The sequence below is a fragment of the Molossus molossus genome, unplaced genomic scaffold (assembly GCF_014108415.1).
Source record: "Molossus molossus isolate mMolMol1 unplaced genomic scaffold, mMolMol1.p scaffold_m16_p_13, whole genome shotgun sequence".
NCBI classification, from domain to species: domain Eukaryota; kingdom Metazoa; phylum Chordata; class Mammalia; order Chiroptera; family Molossidae; genus Molossus; species Molossus molossus.
In genome coordinates, this window is record NW_023425348.1 from 6,955,221 (window position 1) to 6,974,038 (window position 18,818).

General features: G+C 46.2%; 1 non-coding gene and 1 pseudogene across 1 annotated transcript; both read right to left on the reverse strand.

Moving 5' to 3' along the window:
* Positions 1-18,818, reverse strand: part of LOC118627755 — a 53,832-nt pseudogene that overhangs the window by 344 nt on the left and 34,670 nt on the right.
* LOC118629225 lies at positions 16,945-17,051 on the reverse strand. The gene has a single exon (XR_004959446.1). It is a non-coding gene; the product is annotated as a U6 spliceosomal RNA (small nuclear RNA).

Genomic DNA, 18,818 nt, shown 5'->3' on the forward strand with positions numbered 1-18,818 from the left:
GGAACTGCAGGGAAACAATGTATAATGAGACTGATTTACTGATTTACCATCCGTAAATGATATAAATGAGAGTTGAGTTCCCGCACTGTCTCATCAACAATATAACAAAATAACTTTATTCAGGGCCTGCTGTATTGAAAAAAACAAACAAACACTATTTATTAAAAAAGTAAAGGAGCTCTGGACGGTGTTATTCAGTGGTTAGGGTCTCAGGTTCAATTCCAGGTCAAGGGCATGTACCTCAGTTGCAGGTTCGATCCCTGGCCAGGCACATACAGGAGGTAACAAATTTATGTCTCTCCTTCATATTGATCCCCCCCCCCCCCCCCCGCTTCCTCCTGTCTATTCTGTCTAAAAATCAGTGGAAAAAAATATTCTCAGGTGAGGATTAACGACAACAACAAAAAGTAAAAGAAGTCATTTGCCTGCTTCTCCTGTAAACCCTCCTCCCCCAGACTCTGGGCAGCCAGGAGGTTGGGGTGATCCCAAGAGTGGAGCAGGGAGGGCGTAAGAATATCCAGTAGCTCCATCCTTACTGCTGGCCCCTGACCCTCAGGCTGCAGCCTGGCCAAGGTGAGGGGAGACGCGCTGAAACAAATGAATGAGAATACATTTTCTGTTTAGTTTAGTTTTCAGTTACAGTTTACATTCAATATATTTTTAGTTTCAAGGGTACAGCATAGTGGTTAGACATTTATATAATTTATGAAGTGACCCCCTGATGAGGCCGGTACCCACCCGGCACCATACTTGATGTTACAATATTATTGACTATACTTTACACCCCGTCACTAGTTTGGAACTACCAATTTACACTCCTTCATCCCTTCACCTTTTTCGGCCAGCCCAACCCCCTTCTCATCTGACTATTACCGGGCTGTTCTATGTTTCCATAAGTCTGTTTTTGTTTTGTTTGTTCATTTATTTTGTTCTTTAGGTTCCACATATAAGAAATAATGTTGTACTTGTCTTTCTCTGACTTATTTCACTTAGCATAATTCCCTCTAATTCCATTTATACTGTCACAAATACTAAGATTTCATTCTTTTTTATGACTAAATATTCTATTGTGTATATGTATCGCTTCTTTATCCATGCATCTATTGACGGGGACTTAGGTTGCTACCATATTTTGGCTGCTGTAAATAATGCTGCCATGAACATTGAGGTGCCTCTATCTTTTCAAATTAGTGTTTTGAATTCCTTCAGATAAATACCCAGAAGTGGACTCTCTGGGCCATAAGGCAGCTTCGTTTTCAATTTTTTGAGGAATCTCCATACTGTTTTCAACAATGGCTGCACCAATGAGCAGTCCACCAACAGTGCACAAGGGTTCCCTTTTCTCCATATCCTCCCCAATACCTGCTTGTTGATTTATTAATGACAGCCATCCTGACAGGTATGAGGTTATGCTATCTCATTGTGGTTTTAATTTGCTTCTCTCTGATGATTAGGGATGTTGGGCATCTCTTCATATGTCTATTGGCTATCTGTATGTCTTCTTTGGAGAAGTGTCTATTCAGGTCCTCGGCCCATTTTTAATTGGATTGTCTTTTTGGTGTTGAGTTATCGGAGTTCTTTATAGATGTTGGATATTAAATCCTTATCAGATGTATTATTAGTGAATATCTTCTAATTGGTAGGTAGTCTTTCCATTTTGTTGATGGTTTTCTTTTGCTGTACAAAAACTTCTTAGTTTAATGTGATCCCACTTGTTTATTCTTTTGTTGTTGTTGTTGTTTTCCTTGCCTCGGTAGATGTAGCGGGAAAATACTACTAAGGGCAATATCAGAGTTTACTGTGTTTTCTTCTAGAAGTTTTATGTTTTCAGATCCAACATTTCGGTCTTTAATTCATTTTGAGTTTATTCTTGCGTATGGTAGAAGAAGGTGGTGTAGTTTCATTTTTTTTTTTTTTTTTTTTTGCATGTATCTGTCCAGTCTTCCCAACACCACTTATTGAAGAGACTGTCTTCACCCCATTGTATGTTCTTGTCTCCAGTGTCATAAATTAATTGATCATATCAGCATGGGTTTATTTCTGAGCTCTCTTTTCCGTTCCATTATCTTTGTGTCTGTTTTTATGCCAGTACCAAGTTGTTTTGATTACAATTGTAGTATAGTTTGACATCAAGTAGCATGATACTTCCAACGTTGTTCTTCTTTTTCAAGATTGCTGTGGCTATTTAGCGGCTTTAATGGTTCCATACAAATTTTATAATTATTTGTCCTAGTTCTGTGAGAATGCCAGTGGTATTTTGACTGGGATTGCATTAAATCTATAGATAAGTTCGAGTAGTATGGACATTTTAATTATGTTAATTCTTCTTATTTATGAACACGCTTCCATTTATTGTATATTCTTAAATTTCTTATAATTTTCTAAGTGCAAGTCTTTTACCCCCTTGGTTAAATTTATTCCTAGGTATTTTATTTTATTATTATTTTATTTTATATCCTCACTGTAGGATATTTTTCCATTTATCTTCAGATAGATTGGGAAGGAGGGAGGGAGGGAGGGAGGGAGGGAGGGAGGGAGGGAGGGAGGGAGGGATGCGAGAGAAACACATTAACCAGTTGCCTCCCACACGACTCTGACCAGAGCCAGGGACCAAACTGCAATGGAGGTACATGCCCTTGACCAGAATCAAATCCGCAACCCTTTGGTTCTTGGGCCGACATTCTAACCTCTGAGCCAAACTGTCCAGGGCTATTGCAGTGACTTTTATATAGGATGACATACATACATTTTAAGTTGGATAAATGATGACTAATACATAGACACTTCTAATAAAACTCTCTCACAGCAACTTGAAAATTTAATGTTCTGCATCTTTGCCCCTTTTACTCTTAGATAATGCCACGAACTCTGTGATTTGGCAAGGTCCCCTGCCAACTTTTGACTGTGAGCTTGAGAGACGCCTTGACGTGAGTCGCTGCCCACAGTGCGTGGAGAGCTGTTTCTGGCAGGTGGGGACACTGACAGACATTTACACAGCATCACCCACGAGGAGCGCACTGAGAGCTTTCTCCCCACAGCTCCGCACCCCTGGAGAGAAGGGCCCCCTTCTCCTCAGTTCTGCTGGGGACCCCCAGGGAAGGAGACCTCTAATCAGCGGGAATGAATCACATACAAGGAAAACCCAAGTCCTGCACAGAAGGGGACTTGCCTTCATGGGGCCTGTCACTGCTCTGGATGTGACACTGGTCTAAGAGTTTATGTAAGAAACACACCTCAGTCCTGACCACTGCAGTCGAGGGAGTTGTGGACAGACTCACCCTAAGACCCTGGGTAGAGCGTAAATGCCCAGAGGTGATGGGGAGGCCACAAGAGGGGACACCGGGCCTGGACCTAAGGCAGGGGAGTGGGCAGAGCAGTGGGAAGGCCGAGTTAGTCTCTGATGGGTTCTGGTCACAATGTCACACAATGGTGTGTCTGGGCCTGGACACTAGAGGGCGCTTGGAGCTTGTTCCTGAGGGATCTGGGGTGATCAGAGGGATCCCGGCAATGCCTAGCACCATCTGCTCAGAGCTCGCAGCTGTGGCTTCCCCAAACCTGGGCCCCACACAGCCCCGCCCCTGCCAACACCCATGGCCATCCTCAGGCAGAGGCACCTGACCAGGGCCCAGGGAGAGATCACATAGACTAAGGCTTCTCATTTACGTGCGTGGACCCTCCTCTTGGAGAATAAAAAGGAGAAGAGAGATCTGAGGAAGCTCTGCTTCAGCTGTAAGGCCACTGAAGGCAGAACTCGGTGATGATCTCCACCCTGGCCCGGTCCCCTCTCTTGTCCACCCTCATCACTCACTGCACAGGTGACTGGAGATGGGGACTGGAGAAGGGGCCCTGGGGAGATGATTGGGACCCTGCTTTCTCCTCTTGTCTCTAGACCCAGAATCACCAACTCTGTGTCTCTTCCTCTTCCAGGGCCCTGGGCCCAGTCTGTGGTGACCTAGCCACCCTCAGTGTCTGGGGCCCTGGGCCAGAGTGTCACCGTCTCCTGCACTGGAAGTCGTGCCAACATTGGGGGTAATAATGTGCACTGATATCAACAGCTTCCAGGAACAGCCCCCAAACTCCTCATCTATAGAAATAGCAGTCAACCACGGGGATCCCTGAGCGATTCACTGGCCCCAAGTCTGGCAGCTCCGCCTCCCTGACCATCAGTGAAGTCCGGCTGAGCGCGAGGCTGATTATCACAGCCCGACCTATGGTGACCACCTCAGAGCTCACCCAGTGCCCCAGGACAGTGGGGAACTAGCGGCCCTGCCTCCTCTGAGGCGGGTGAGCACTGCAGAGCTGTGACCTGTGGCGTCTGCTCCTTCTCTTGCTGATGCCCTGGGCCCAGCTTCACTCGGGAGCTGCCTGGGGGTGAGCGATCCTCTGCCCCGTCCTTGGTGTCGCTCACAGCAGCACGTTCCCAGGCTGGGGTCCCAAACAAAACCGAAAGTCCATCTGCCGGCCGGCAGGGGCCATTTCCTTCCAGGCTGCTCTGTATTCATTTTTCCTTGTGATGTTGAAATAAATACAACACTGGCTTGGGCCCCTGGGCTGTCGTGGGGCCTCAGCGCTGACTGCTGTGCTGGAGTCAGCCCTGCTTGGGTCTCACGTGACAGCCGGCGTCACTTTAACCAGTGCTGACTCGTTTTGTTTTGTTTTCTGAATTTTAATACAAAATATGGCGAGCCCTGGCCGGTTTGGCTCAGCGGTTGGAGCGTCGGCCTGCGGTCCTGAGAGACCCGGGTTTGGTTCCCGCTAAGGGCACGTACCTCGGTTGCAGTTTGTCCCCGGCCCTGGTCGGTCATGCGGGTGGCAGCCACTCGATGTGTCCCTTTACGTCGATGTTTCTCTCTCTCCCTCTGTTCCTCTCTCTCCCCCCCACTCTACCTGAACAAAAAATGGAAAAATGTCCTCGGGTGAGGATAAAAAAAAATAATAATAATACAAAATATGGCGATTCTCAAGTATAACAGACCGGTGGTTACCAGAGGTGGGGGTGAAGGAGGCGGTCCAAATGGCTGAAGGGAGTCGAAGGGCGCAAAGTTCCAGTTATGAGATAAAGGGGTTCTGGGGTGTCATGGGCAGTATGGAGACTTCAGCAGAGAACACTGTCACATCTCATGTTTGAATGCAGCTAAAACAGTGGATGTAAAAGTTCTCAGCACAAGAAATAATAAAAATTGTTAAGTACATATAGTGACAGGTGTCAACTAGACTTATTCCGGTGATGATTGTCATATATACCAATACAGAATCACAATGTTGTACACTTGAAACTTATATCATGTTGTATGTTAATTACATCTCAATTAATAAATAAAATAAAATTATAAAAATAAATAAAAATAAATCCAAATCTTCTGCCTACAGAAAAACCTGCACATTAAAGTCTATAATAGCTTCAAAATTTCCCCAAACTGAGAGCAACCAAAAGTCTGTGCCTAGATGTTTACTGCAGCTGTATAATCACCCCAAACTGGGAGCAACAATGATGTCCTCCAATAAGTGACCCATTTAAAAGAATTATTTTTTCTTTATTGATTGATTTTAGAGAGAAAGAAATGGAGCAGGAGGGAGAGATAGAAACATCGATGAGAGAGAACATCGACTGGCTGCCTCCTGCATGCCCCCCACTGGGGATCGGGCCCACAACCTGGGCATGTGCCCTGACCGGAAAGCGAACCAGCGACCTCTTGGTGCAGGGTTGATCCTCAGCCACTGAGCCACACAGGCCAGGAAGGTGGCGCATTTTTAAAAGGCGATGATATTCAGAGTATGATTCTAATTAAGTCACATTTTGGAAGAGGCAAACTCTAGGTGGAGTATGAACATCTGTTGAACACAGGTTTTCAGTACAAGAGTTGACTATGTGAACACAAGGTATTTCTTTAGGAGCCGTGGAATTTGTCTATATGGTAATGTAACGGCACTTAAATGACACCAGGGCTTTGTCAAATGCACCGAAAACTTCACAGCACAGTGACAGAACCTCAATGTAGGCACATTAAATATAATCTAGGAGGTGGAGGATCCCATGGTGGAATGCAGAATGTGCAAGAACCCATCTATTTGCAATATGCAAGTACGAGCCGCTCACGGGAGGGGTGGGGAAGAGCCTACTGACTTCAGAACGTTTGACAGGAGTGGAGCCCGTGATACTGAGCAAAAGAAACTGCGCAGAAGCCTGTGCTCCAGGTGATGAAGGGGTTTCCTTGGGGGTCCAGGTGAAGACTGTTGGTGTAGCTGTGCTGGGTCCTGAAATTACACAATTAAGTGAATGGATGAACAGCGCTGGGAGCCGGATTTCTGGCTTTCGGAATGGAAATTGACATTAATCACCAAGGAGAGGAAGCTTGACTGATCCCTGTAGTGGTGCGTTACAGTCGGAGAGAGCAGTATGAACTCATGTTTAGTTTCATGCAGGCAGAAGATGGCACACAGAAATCTGTACAACTGTGCCCTTTCCTGCATTGGTTTATGCATATATTTTTTACTGTTCTGTCTGCTGAGTGTAATTGCAAGTGATAGCCTTCCATAGTGACGAGTCTGCCCTTTGCCAGATATTTTATCCCATTCTCAAATAAAATGATGCTGGCTTCCTTGAGAAATGCTTAATTCCAACATCAGGTGTTATGCAAGATGAGTATGGCATCTGGCAGCCCCACAAAGTAAAGGCTCATTTCATGCAAACACAAACATATTTGTGCACACACGCACACAATGATGGTGTGTCTAAGAGCGCTGGAATGGTTTGAGCAACCAAATACACACTATAGCATTGGGTTATAACTCGAATTATAAAACAAATGTTCATGATCTGCACTGTTAAGTAAGTAAATGGAAGAGAAGAGACACACTTCCCACGCAGAAGAATTTCAAGTCATACATGTAAATATGCGGCCCTGAAGCATGTCAGGCAAACATCCACTCACTGTTGTGGACAAAGACAGCTGAAGCAGGGAGAGTCCAAGAGACTGTCACACAGAAGCCTGAGGGGACACGACTGATAAATGTGACTAAGTATTCTGGGTGGGATCTTAGAACAGAAAAAAGGACATTAGGCAAAAGCTCAGGAAATCTAAGTAAACCGCGGACATTAATACTTATGGGCCTCATCATGTCCGCGATCATTCATGTGATGACATTCTGAGCATTCAATACCTCAGAACGTGACTTTATTTGGAAATGGGGTTGTTGCAAATGTAATTAACTAAGATGAGCCCAGTAAGGTTTCATCCCAGGTATTAGAATTCTTTTCTCTCTTTGATTCCCTCAGTAATTTAGAGAACAGAGCCAATGAACCCAACACTTATTATGATAGAGGACCCCAATAGAAAAAAATCTAGAAAGTTCTGTTGTCTTCTTACTGTGAAACCATGAGGCATTTGCCAAACAAACATGATCACAGAGCAATATGGGTGGGATACCAGGTCCTAGGCCACTTTACGTTAGAAACAGAGGAAGAAATTCTAAGAGGAAAGTCCACGGTACAGTTGTGATTTATTTATGTCAATCCTCACGCTGAAAACTATTATAAAATTTGACTAATTACTGGAAAATTAATCATAAGTATATCATAAAGACACAAGAAAACATGAATCTTTGGTCTAAATATGAAGGACAAATGAAAACCCAGAGTGTGAAATATGAAAAAAAACATTGTATTCTCACGACAATTATAGACATCACATGCCGGGGCCTGTACAGTGAGGGTGATGGAATATAGCAGGACACCCTTGTAACAGCAGCAACCCCCAAATTCGTCACAATCGAAGGATAACCACAGTAATGTTTAATCAGGTATGAACAACAGTCTTCCCGGGGAGACTTTGGCCTTTACTTGATTTAGGTGGCAAACTCGTCATGACACCAGGCAGCTGGAATCAGACTCAAACGTCTGATAACCTGAAATGTCTGGAAGTATAAGCTCTGTAACATAGACCTTATATTTAGCAGCCTGAAAGTCACTATATTCTTCATCTCCGGGGTTCTTTTCTATGGTATTTTTTTAGTTAAAGTTCTCATTTTTCATGCTTTGTTCTCCTGATATTGTTTACTTGTCTGTGTTCTTTTGTATCGCCTTGGTCTTCTTTAAGATGATTGTTTCGAATTCTTGGTCAGAAAACTCATAGATCTCTATTTCTTTGGGGTCACTTAATGGATCTTTATTAGATTCCTTGGCTGCTGTCATATGCGTTTATTCTCCATGACCCTTGCAGTCTTGCATGGGTGTCTCTGCATTTGAACAGGCAATCACCTTGCAGTCTTTATGAATTGGATTGAGCAGGTCAAGTCATTCTTCTGTCCACTCTGGTGGACTAATGGTATTGCTTCTGTGACTGGTCAGGCAGGGTCATGTCCCATCATATGACTGCAGCTGGGTCTTCTCCTTTGGGTCCACGGCTGGCAGGCCTGGCGCTCAGTGGTTATGACTCATGTCTGCCCCCTGCATGGACAGGAAGGCCTCCAGAATCGGGGTCAGTAGGGCTGGCTCTGGGGGAAGAGTCTGTTTCAGGGTTCACAGTCTGGTCTGCAGACAGCTGGCTTGTTAGCAGGTGTGGGGAGGTATGGTTCCTGGGGACCACAGTTAAGTTCCCTGGGCGGACAGGATCTGGCCCTGACCGTGGTATGCAAGAGGGGCTGCACTGACACAGAGGCCTGCTTGAGGTCCCACGGCCAGACAGAGTTCTGAAGTTCTGCCTGATGGGGTTGGATGGGCACGTCACCAGACGGGTCCATGGCAGGTGGTGGTGCCCACGGACCACTCACTCCGCACCCGGCTGGAGCAAGGTCACAGGGCTGCTTCAGGATCCACAGTCTGACAGAAGTTGTCAGACTTGCCTTCAAGGATACTGATGGGCGTGTCTCTCACCCGGTCCCTGAGGGGCTGGAATTGGGTCCCAGCCGCTTCAGAGTCCATGGCCGGAACTGGTTCATCGGGGCTGCTGCCTGAGTGAGGGTGGGGACAGCCCCTGCCAGGAGCCTTGGCAGGTGGTGCAGGTGTCAAGAGGAAGGCCATGTTCTCAGGGACAGGGTTGTTCTTGGTCTGTAGCCAGGACCACCGTCGGCGACCTGCCCCGCGGCGCACATCCCTGCGGGCTCAAACTGCCCTCCTCAGCCTTGGGTTCTACAGGACTCCCACAGACTCCTTCCTGCCCCCCAAAGCCCTCACAAGCACCCTGTGTCTGAGGGTCGCTGCCACATGGATGTTGCTGAGTGGAGGGGACTGGAGGACCTGCTGTTCCATTACGGGGCACCGCGTACGATCCTTCACGCACTTCCCGTGCTGCTTGGTGCCTCCTGCTGCCTGGCATGAAGGTGGCAGTGCTACCGCCTGTGCCTACAGCTGCTGTCGCTGTGCAAGGAGCGCGGGCCGCTGACCCGGTGCCCTCTCCTCCGGGCCCACCAGGTGCGTGCAGTGCCCCGCGGACCGGCTGGCCGGCAGGAGACCGTGGTGGCCGCGGTGGGCGACTCCACCTGTGGTCTCCTGCCCGCTCGAGGCCCACATCACCGACAAGGTCGTGCACCAGGCCTTCAGGTGCCTTGCCTTCTCAGGCGGCCCTGAAGTGGGAGGCAGCCTGCCCACTGGGCCTCTGCCAACCAGTGTGCAGCAGGCCCCAGGCCCGCTCTCGCCTCCTCATGCCTCCTCCCCCCTTAGGATCTCCACCGAGCACCCGACAGGGGCAGATATGGACCAGCCGGCACGACCTTCCCCGCCTGGGATCCCCTCCAGACTTGGGCCTGGGCAGGGGTGCCAGCTGAATCCAGGATCATCCCCCCTTCAGAAGCCTTTTTAGGGGCCTTCAGGACCCAGAACCCCTTTGAGCAAGAGCCCTTGGCCCCTCAGGGTCGTCACACTGTGCATCCAGCTTGTGTTAAGTTGGAAAAACCAGCTTTTGTCACTGCTTGGTCACTGCACCTCGGCGGGCTCGAGGCCCCCTTGGAGTCTGTCCTCTGCCCACCCCACCCCAGTGGGCTTAGGTTAGGTGGCTGAGAAGAGGGGGCCTCATGGGAAAGGGAGTGTTTGGTCCAGAGGGCAGAACAGATGCCAACTTTGCCCAGCTGGACCTTCCGCTGTGGTCTGGACTCCAAGCCTCAACCAGAGCAGCACAAGCAGCAGCTCCCCACCTCCTCCCACGGAGCCAGGAGCCCGGGACCTGCCAGGGAGGCTACTGTCCACGCTCCCACTGTGCACTCAGGCTGGCCCTGCCCTTCTCCGGGCAGACCTCAGCACCCTGGCTGAGGTTGCCTCCTGTGCCTACCCCCTGACAGTGCCAGAGGCCGGGGGGGGGAGGCACACTGGCTCGTCGTGAGCATCTCTACAGGGACTGTAGCTAACGCCCTCACCCTCACCCAGTGGTCAACAGCAACCCCAGCTCCTGACTGATGGCCTCTCAGGGCCCACTCCCTCCCTCCATCTTCGCTCCGCGGGCCCTGGCGTGATGTCGGTCAGGCGTGGGCCTGGCTCCAGTGTCTAAATGTCCACAGTTCTTAGACTAAAAAATGCTATTTTAAAATTTTTCTAAAACCATTACACTTTTAGGTTTTATATTTATGACTAAGACTCAAATTAAATTATGTTTTACTTGCCTGGCCAGGGTGGCTCAGTGGATTGAGCATTGTCCCATGGACTGAGAGGTCCTGGTTTGATTCCTGGTCAGGGCACATGCCTGAGTTGCAGACTCAATCCTCAGTAGGGGGCGTGCAGGAGGCAGCTGATGGATGACTGTTTCTCTCTCACATAGATGTTTCTATCTCTCTCTCCCTTCCTCTCTCTCTAAAACAGTGGTTCTCAACCTTCCAAGTGCTGCGACCGCTTAATACAGTTCCTCATGTTGTGGTGACCCCCAACCATAAAATTATTTTTGTTGCTACTTCATAAAACTAATTTTGCTACTGTTATGAATCATAATGTAAATATCTCATATGCAGGATGTATTTTTATTGTTACAAATTGAACAGAATTGAAGTATAGTGATTAATCACAAAACAATATGTAATTATATATTGTGAAATATTTATTTCTAATTATAAATAAATAAAATTTTGTCTTGAAGCATGGTGTAGTATGGGTAACAGTCTTAATATAACAACAGTAAACTACATTACTACATTGTCCAACAGTATGGGTAAAAAGCCAACATCAGTGTAAAGGTTGAGATTGCTTCTTTCTCACCAGATCAGAAATTCTCAGGCAGTCTTTGCAAGAGCACAACGAAGATCATCTTCCACAACAAGTCTACTTCTGTATTTAGACTTGATAACCAACAAGCTGGAAAACCCTGTTTCACAAAGATATGTCGTTGGAAATGGAAGAAGAAGGCGCAACACAGTCCCAGACAGAACAGGATATGACTGCAAACACTTGATCCAGAATTTTGTAACTGGCATTGTAGAGAAATCAGTTCTCGCTGCATCACTGTTAATAAGTTCAATGAACTCCTCTTGTGCTGTCTCAGGAACATCTTCAACTTTGACTGTGAATGGGCTTCTGGCAAGTGCAAACGGACTGTCAGGTAGATTTGGAAAGTACGATGAAATTTCGTCTGCAAGCATGTGCAAGTGTTCTTTCACAGAATTATCATCGTAATCCTTTTGTCTGGTTCAATGTCATGTTCCTCAAAGAAAGCAGATAAGGTAGGCAACATGTAAATTTTATTTTCATCCAATTTTTTTTTTGCCAAAGCTGAAGTTTCATTTGGAATGATCGGATCTTTTCAGACAAATCGAGGCATGTTGCATTTGGTCCTTGTAGTGATAAATTTAACTCATTCAAGATGGCAAAGATGTCAACCAAGTAAGCTGTTTTCTGCAGTTCACTTTTATCACAAAAAAGTGCTTTGAACTGTGGTCTTGCTTTCTGATTAAAAAATGTTTTGAGTTCATCATGAAGCTCAAAAACACGTTTTAAAACTTTTCCAGTTGACAACCATCTCACTTCAGTGTGAAATAGCAGAGCATTGCTCAGCGCATCCAACTCGTCGCACAGTTGGGAAAACAGTCAACTGTTTAAAGTGCTCGCCTTTACAAAATTGTCAGAACTTACAATGCTTTTCATTACTTCTTGTAACTCTTGTGGCAGCATTTTCATTGCTAATATTTGCCGATGAATCATATAGTGAGTTCTGACAACTTTTGGTGACTTATTCAATATCAAACATGGAAATCTAGATCAACATCCTAGCATAGCTGGAGCACCATCTGTGCAAACACCACAAACCTTTTCCCAAGAGATCTTATGCTCTTTCAGAAATGAACCAACTGTGTCAAATACATCACATGCAGTAGTTGTAGTTTCAAGAGGTCTGCAAAAACGAAACTCATCTTTTTTTTTTTTTGGTATGTGCCCCTAGCGGGAACCGAACCCAGGACTCTCTGGTCCGCAGGCCAATGCTCCAACCACTGAGCCAAACAGGCCAGGGAAAGAAACTCATCTTTAAAGTCACCATCATTAATATACCTCATGTAAACCAGTAGCTATGAACAGTTTGCAATGTCTGTACATTCATCAAGCTGGATTCTAAATATTGGAAGTGGAGCAGATTTACTTTCCTGGATTACCTGATCAAGAATATCAGCAGACATGTCATCTATTCTTCTGTGGACAGTGTCGTTAGATAAGGAAATTGCACTCAATTTCTTAACAAATTTGTCTCCGATCATAACTCAAACAATGTCTTTGGCCACTGGCAACAATAAATCCTCAGTGATGGTGTGAGGTTTCATAGCTCTGGCGACTCTGAGTGCCACCAAATATGAAGCTTCAATGGCTGCTACGTTTTGTTTGTGGTACTTGCCATCAGTGTCAAATCTGCCTTTCTTGAGTCCATCAACTTTGCTTCTAAAATAGTTGGTATCCTTGCCAGCAAAGTTTGAATGCTTGCTATCAAAATAGAGTTTTCATTTGTTTGGCTTCATAGATTCAATAGGTTGATAGAATTTCCCAACAAATAACACATTGCAGTTTCTCAATTCCTGCTGTAATTATTATTATTATTTATTTTTAATCCTCACCCGAGGACACTTTTCCATATTTTGTTCAGATAGAGTGGGAGTGGGAGAGAGAGAGAGAAACATCGACGTGAAAGGGACACATGGAATGGTTGCCACCCACACAGCCCAACCAGGGACAAACTGTAACCGAAGCATATGCCCCTAGCGGGAACTAAACCCAGGTCTCTCTGGACCGCAGGTTGACTCTCTAACCACTGAGCCAAACCAGCCAGGGCTCCTGCTGTAATTATTGAGGTAAAACCATACTGTAAAAAATCCTCACTATATGTTCTTTTCTTAACATTCTTCTCTACACAATCCATTGTCATGGGATGGTTTGCTAATGAAAATAATATATAACAATAGCTTTAATAATGCAAAAGATGATACATGGCATAGTTTAGTCAATACAGTTCATTAAAGTTTCCTATGATTTACCATTCTCTGTGTTTTTGTTTTTTTTTATCCTCACCCAAGGACATTTTTCCATTTTTTGTTCAGATAGAGTGGGAGGGAGAGAGAGGGAGAGAAACATCAACGTGAAAGGGACACATCGAGTGGTTGCCACCCGCACGACCCAACCAGGGCTGAGGACAAGCTGTAACCAAACACATGCCCTTAGCGGGAACCGAACCGGGTCTCTCTGGACTGCAGGCCGACGCTCTAACCGCTGAGCCAAACTGGCCAGGGCTGTGTTGTTTTTTTTATATACCTGTTACTATCAGAAGGTGGGGGGGCAGTATTCACAATAACCACAGCTGAATATAAAAAAAACAATCAGCATATAGATTAAGTTCCCAAGGTACAGATATTTTTTTTTGCAGTAGTTGATGATTTTACAGTACATGATTTTACATTTACCCAGTACTTATAATGCATGAAGTGTCATTTTTACCTCCAATACTGCTGCTTTCAACACAGTAGCTGCTTTCTACACAGTAGCTGCTCTCTACACATGTGTGACTGGTCCACATAAGTACATTATGATGCCAACCCTGTCACATACACCTGTATTTGTACAAGGTGTATGTGACGGGTACTTGTATGTGGATGTATCTGCATGTGGGTGGACCTACCTGGAGTCGGACAGAAGAGCGGTGTCTCGGTTTTTAAGACCATCAGAAATATGTGTTTTCCGATTGTCTTATGCAACCCCTATGAAAGGGTCATTCGACCCCCAAAGGGGTCGCGACTCACAGGTTGAGAACTGCTGCTCTAAAAGAACCAATTAATGTCACCTGAGGACATTTTTTCATTTTTTGTTCAGATAGAGTGGGAGGGAGAGAGAGAGAGAGAGAAACATCGACGTGAAAGGGACACATCGAGTGGTCGCCACCCACACGACCCAACCAGGCAGGGGACAAACTGCAACCTAGGTACATGCCCTTAGCGGGAACCCAACCCGGGTCTCTCCAGACTGCAGGTCGACGCTCTAACCACTGAGCCAAACTGGCCAGAGCTAAAAAATATTTTTTAAGAATTGAGTTTTACGTATAGGAGAAAGCAATGGTCTATGTTCGTTATTTCTATACTGTCATTCTGTGGTGTATTAAATGAAAAACGGAGTATTTCAATAGAAAAAAATTTTGATTAAAATATGCAAGACCTGTTTGTGATTTTCTTTTTTTAAAATTTTTATTTATTGATTTTAGAGAGAGGGGGAGAGAAACATTGATTTGTTGTTCCACTTATTTATGCATTCTTTGGTTGATTCTTATATGTGCCCTGACCAGGGGTCAAATCCAAAACTTTGGTGTATGGGGACAAAGCTCTAATCAACCGAGTTACCCAGCCAGGGCTCTGGTTATGATTTTCAATCAATCTCTCAGTAAGCAGGAATCAAAGGGAATTTCAATACCCAGACTTAAGTCATTAAAAAATAAATTAATAATAATAATAATAAAACTTAAAAAACCATTCTCAATGGTTTCATGCTGGAAGTCTTCCATTTAAAACAGGATGAAACATACATCATGTGTCAAAGTCTCTTAAAGGTCTCTGAGAGTATAGTGTTCTTGGGTTCTGCAAGAGACACGCTGGATTACAAGAGTTACCCCGCATGTAGAAAATCCCATGTCTGTCACAGTTTCCCAATTAAATGATCATTAGGAATAGTGCCCTACGCCTTCCTGGGAGTCCCGTGTTCACAGAATGTCAAAGACTCTCTTGAGTTCAGGATGTGTGCAGGAAGCACCAGTTGATGTGTCTCCTCACATCAATTTCTCCTCCCCCCTCTCTCTCCCTCTCCTGCCCCGCTCTCCTATTACTCTCTCTAAAAATCAATGAAAAAATATCCTTGGATGAGGATTAGCAAAAAATACTAATGCTCCTGTACTATCATAGCAAAGACCGACATAAAAAGCAAAGACGTGTGCGGTGGGGGCTGGGAACCAACAGGAGACCCTCAAACGACAGCAGCAAACAAGAACAACCACCACCAAATATTTCAACCTGCAGGGATCACCCAAGTAGAATTATTACCAAGTATGAATCAATGGGGTTCTCTGGGGAACTTTAAGCCTAAGACTTGACTTAATGTGGTCATGTGCCAGTAATGACCCCAGGGGCCAGGCAGGAGCAAACCCAACTATCGACTAATCCTTTAACATCTGGTAATAGGATTTTATTTAGCTGGCTGGAGGTCAGTAGTAACCTGGAAAAATTAATGTCTCAACCCCAACATCATGGAAGGGACCTGCTCATTCTATTGCCCTGTTTAGTAACATTAGAAAGATCCAACTGCAAACATCTGTAAGCCCCTCCAGGAGAGCTGGGTGGCGTGAAATAGGCTGGAAGACAAGAGTTCTGAACCCAGCAGGGGGCGCTGCTGGGCTGGTCCTGCGAGCTCAGGGTTCTGGGCCAGGCAGTCTAGGAAAATAGTCCCCGCCTCTTGAATACTTGGGCAGGCAGTGTCCTCGCTGAAGTGTGACTTACCTGCACCTGGTCCCCAGAAATCACATGAAATCTCAGCTATGACTCACACGTTTACCTCACATTTCGCCCTTTCCTTGTATGGAGTCATTCCCTGGGCCTGATTTATAGGCAAAGAGAGATGGACAATCACACAACAAAAATACAATCGCTTGAAGAAAAGTGACCTACAGTGGGACCTGGGCCTAGGATAGGAGACACCTGGGGAGGGGCTTCCCCAAGGCCAGCAATTAGGCCTCAGCAAGCGGAACTGTGGGGCTTCCCCCTCATGGCCCAAATTCCTCCCATCGCTCCCTGCACAGGAGTCTCCTTTCGTGGAAAGCGAGACACGGGGGTGGCATTTTCACTGCCTCTCCTCCATGCACAGCTGCCATGCACAGCTGGCAGGGTGCTCCATTCGCTGCACCACCTACCACACCTGCTTCCGGGTTCGGGCCAGAGGGGACCGTCTCTGCCATCCACAGCGTCTAGAAACGCACGTCTATATCATTACATAAAGTCGCTACAGTGTTTGTGAAGTAAAAAGTGTACTGAAATATACTGCAGTGTTGGCTTATGTATAAAAAACACAGGGATAGATTCAACAGACAAATTTAAATACATAAATGCAGAAACACATACGCACATACACACATACACACACACACCCATACAACACATGACATTTTTTTCCCCTTTATTGATTTTAGAGAGAGAGGAAGGGAGAGGGAGAGAGAGATGGAAACATTGATGAGAGAGAACATCGACTGGCTGCCCCCGGCACGCCCCCCACCGGGGATCAAGCCCACAACCTGGGCATGTGTCCTGACCAGGAATCGAACCGGCAACCTCTTGGTACGTGGATCGACGCTCAACCACTGAGCCATACCGACCAGACACAACATATGACATTTTATAAGCAGGAGAATCTCAGGGTATGGAGAAGCAAAGATTCTGCTTCCAGCCTTGCATGATTATTGTTATTACTACTCTCTAACTACAGTTTGAGAAATACAAGAGGGCTTTCTTTTTATTTTTTAAAAAAATATGGAACGCTTCACGAAGTTGCGTGTCATCCTTGCGCAGGGGCCATGCTAATCTTCTCTGTACCGTTCCAATTTTAGTACATGTGCTGCCGAAGCGAGCACTAAATGCTTATTGTTAACTCAGTTAATTCCGTTTTTGTAAGTTGCTAGTTACGTAATTTAGAAATAAAACTTTATAATAAGGAAAACTTAAAAAATATACAGAGCAAGCGACCCGTCTCCATTCACTAATATTCAGAATTATCAATTTATGAGCAATCATCATTTTCTATCTTCATTCTGGTGAAAATATGGTAGATGACGAATTTCTTTTCATTATGATTTTCTAACCAATCCAATACACAAATGTGACCAAAATAACTACAAGTGATAACCAAGCCAGGCATGTTCGCTCACAAATCACACACAGTAGAGTGTGACTCTTGTGTTATGTTATATCCACAGGGATACCCTGACACTCATCCTGGTCACAGACAGTTTTGTCTGGCTCTGAACCGGCCGACACACCTCACTGGGCCCAGATCGCACTGACGACACTGCTCAGACCGTCCTCCTCTGTCCTCTGCTGCTGCACCCCTCCGTCCTCACCCCTCCCGGAGCCTCCTCAGGTCTTAACCCATCCCCACGTCAGGTTTTCTGAGAAAAGGGACAAGTTCTTGCTGTCGTTTCCATTCCCCAGGGACGCCTATCTAGGGAAGGTGATGAACATTAGACAGAATAAAATTCCATCATAATCATATTCCCACTCTCACCTCCAAACGGCAGCTGTCCACTCCCCACCAGCCACGGTCAATCTCTTTGCTACGCCAGTACAATTACCGATTTTCCTAAAAATGATGTGCTCATCCAGCTTTTGAGTACTTGCATATTGGAGCTGTTGATGCATGTATTAACTCCTTCAGAATCGCCGAGGTCGCGCGCAGGCTCAGTCTCGACGTTATGGCCAAAGGAGGGACTGGCTGCACATCGAACACACGCCAACGTTCTGTCTTGTTCCCAATAATATTTGTTTCCTGAGACCATCAGGACCAATTCAGCCACACACACACTTTGTTATATTAGTGAAGTGCCACGCATTAGCGATTTTTAGAAACAAAGATGAATACTTTTCCGGTCACCCCCACGGAGGCATCTGTGGACCAGAGGTCACTGCGGGACATGGCTGTGGTCTGAGGGCAGAATGGATAACCTGTGTGCTCACCCCTGTGCTGGCTGGGACCTCGGGCCCTACAGCTGTGGGTCTCGGGCTCCAGGATGAAATTAGACGGGTTTCTCTCACTGCACAAGACCTGGGCTTCCGATGCAGTGGATTGTTATCAGAGCAAATCTGCACCAAATTCCTCCTTTCTGCCTCAAATGTACCATGGTCCAAGTTAAGTAACCTTCTGCACACTGACGTCCTTTCGCTCCAGGCTCCTGGACACCGAAGGGTCTTATGAAGAACCAACCCGCGTGATGGGTTTGCATGGAGAAGCACCTTCAGGAAAAAGAGAGGATCTAAGAGGGACGGGAGGCCACGTGTCCTCATGCTGGGACTCTCACAGCATGGCCTTTTAAGGGTGCACATGTGGAGCCTCTCTCTTGGCACACACACGGACACGCACACACGCTCAAACGCTTCTCTCTCTACCGTATACTGTCCTGTACCATTCAGTAGCTTGGGGGCTGCTCTGTCCCTCCAGAAGGCAGAGCTTAACTTCTGCGGACCGAGCCGTCCTCAGTGCCAGACACCAGTGGCCTGAGTGCAACTGGTGTCCTATTACCCGGGCAGCCAGAACATGCCCTGAGCACCTGCTCTACTGGGAGGTTTGTGCTCAGAATCCAAGAGCGAGTCTGTGCCTCCCGCGGGCACCTCGGCCCTCGCCCTGG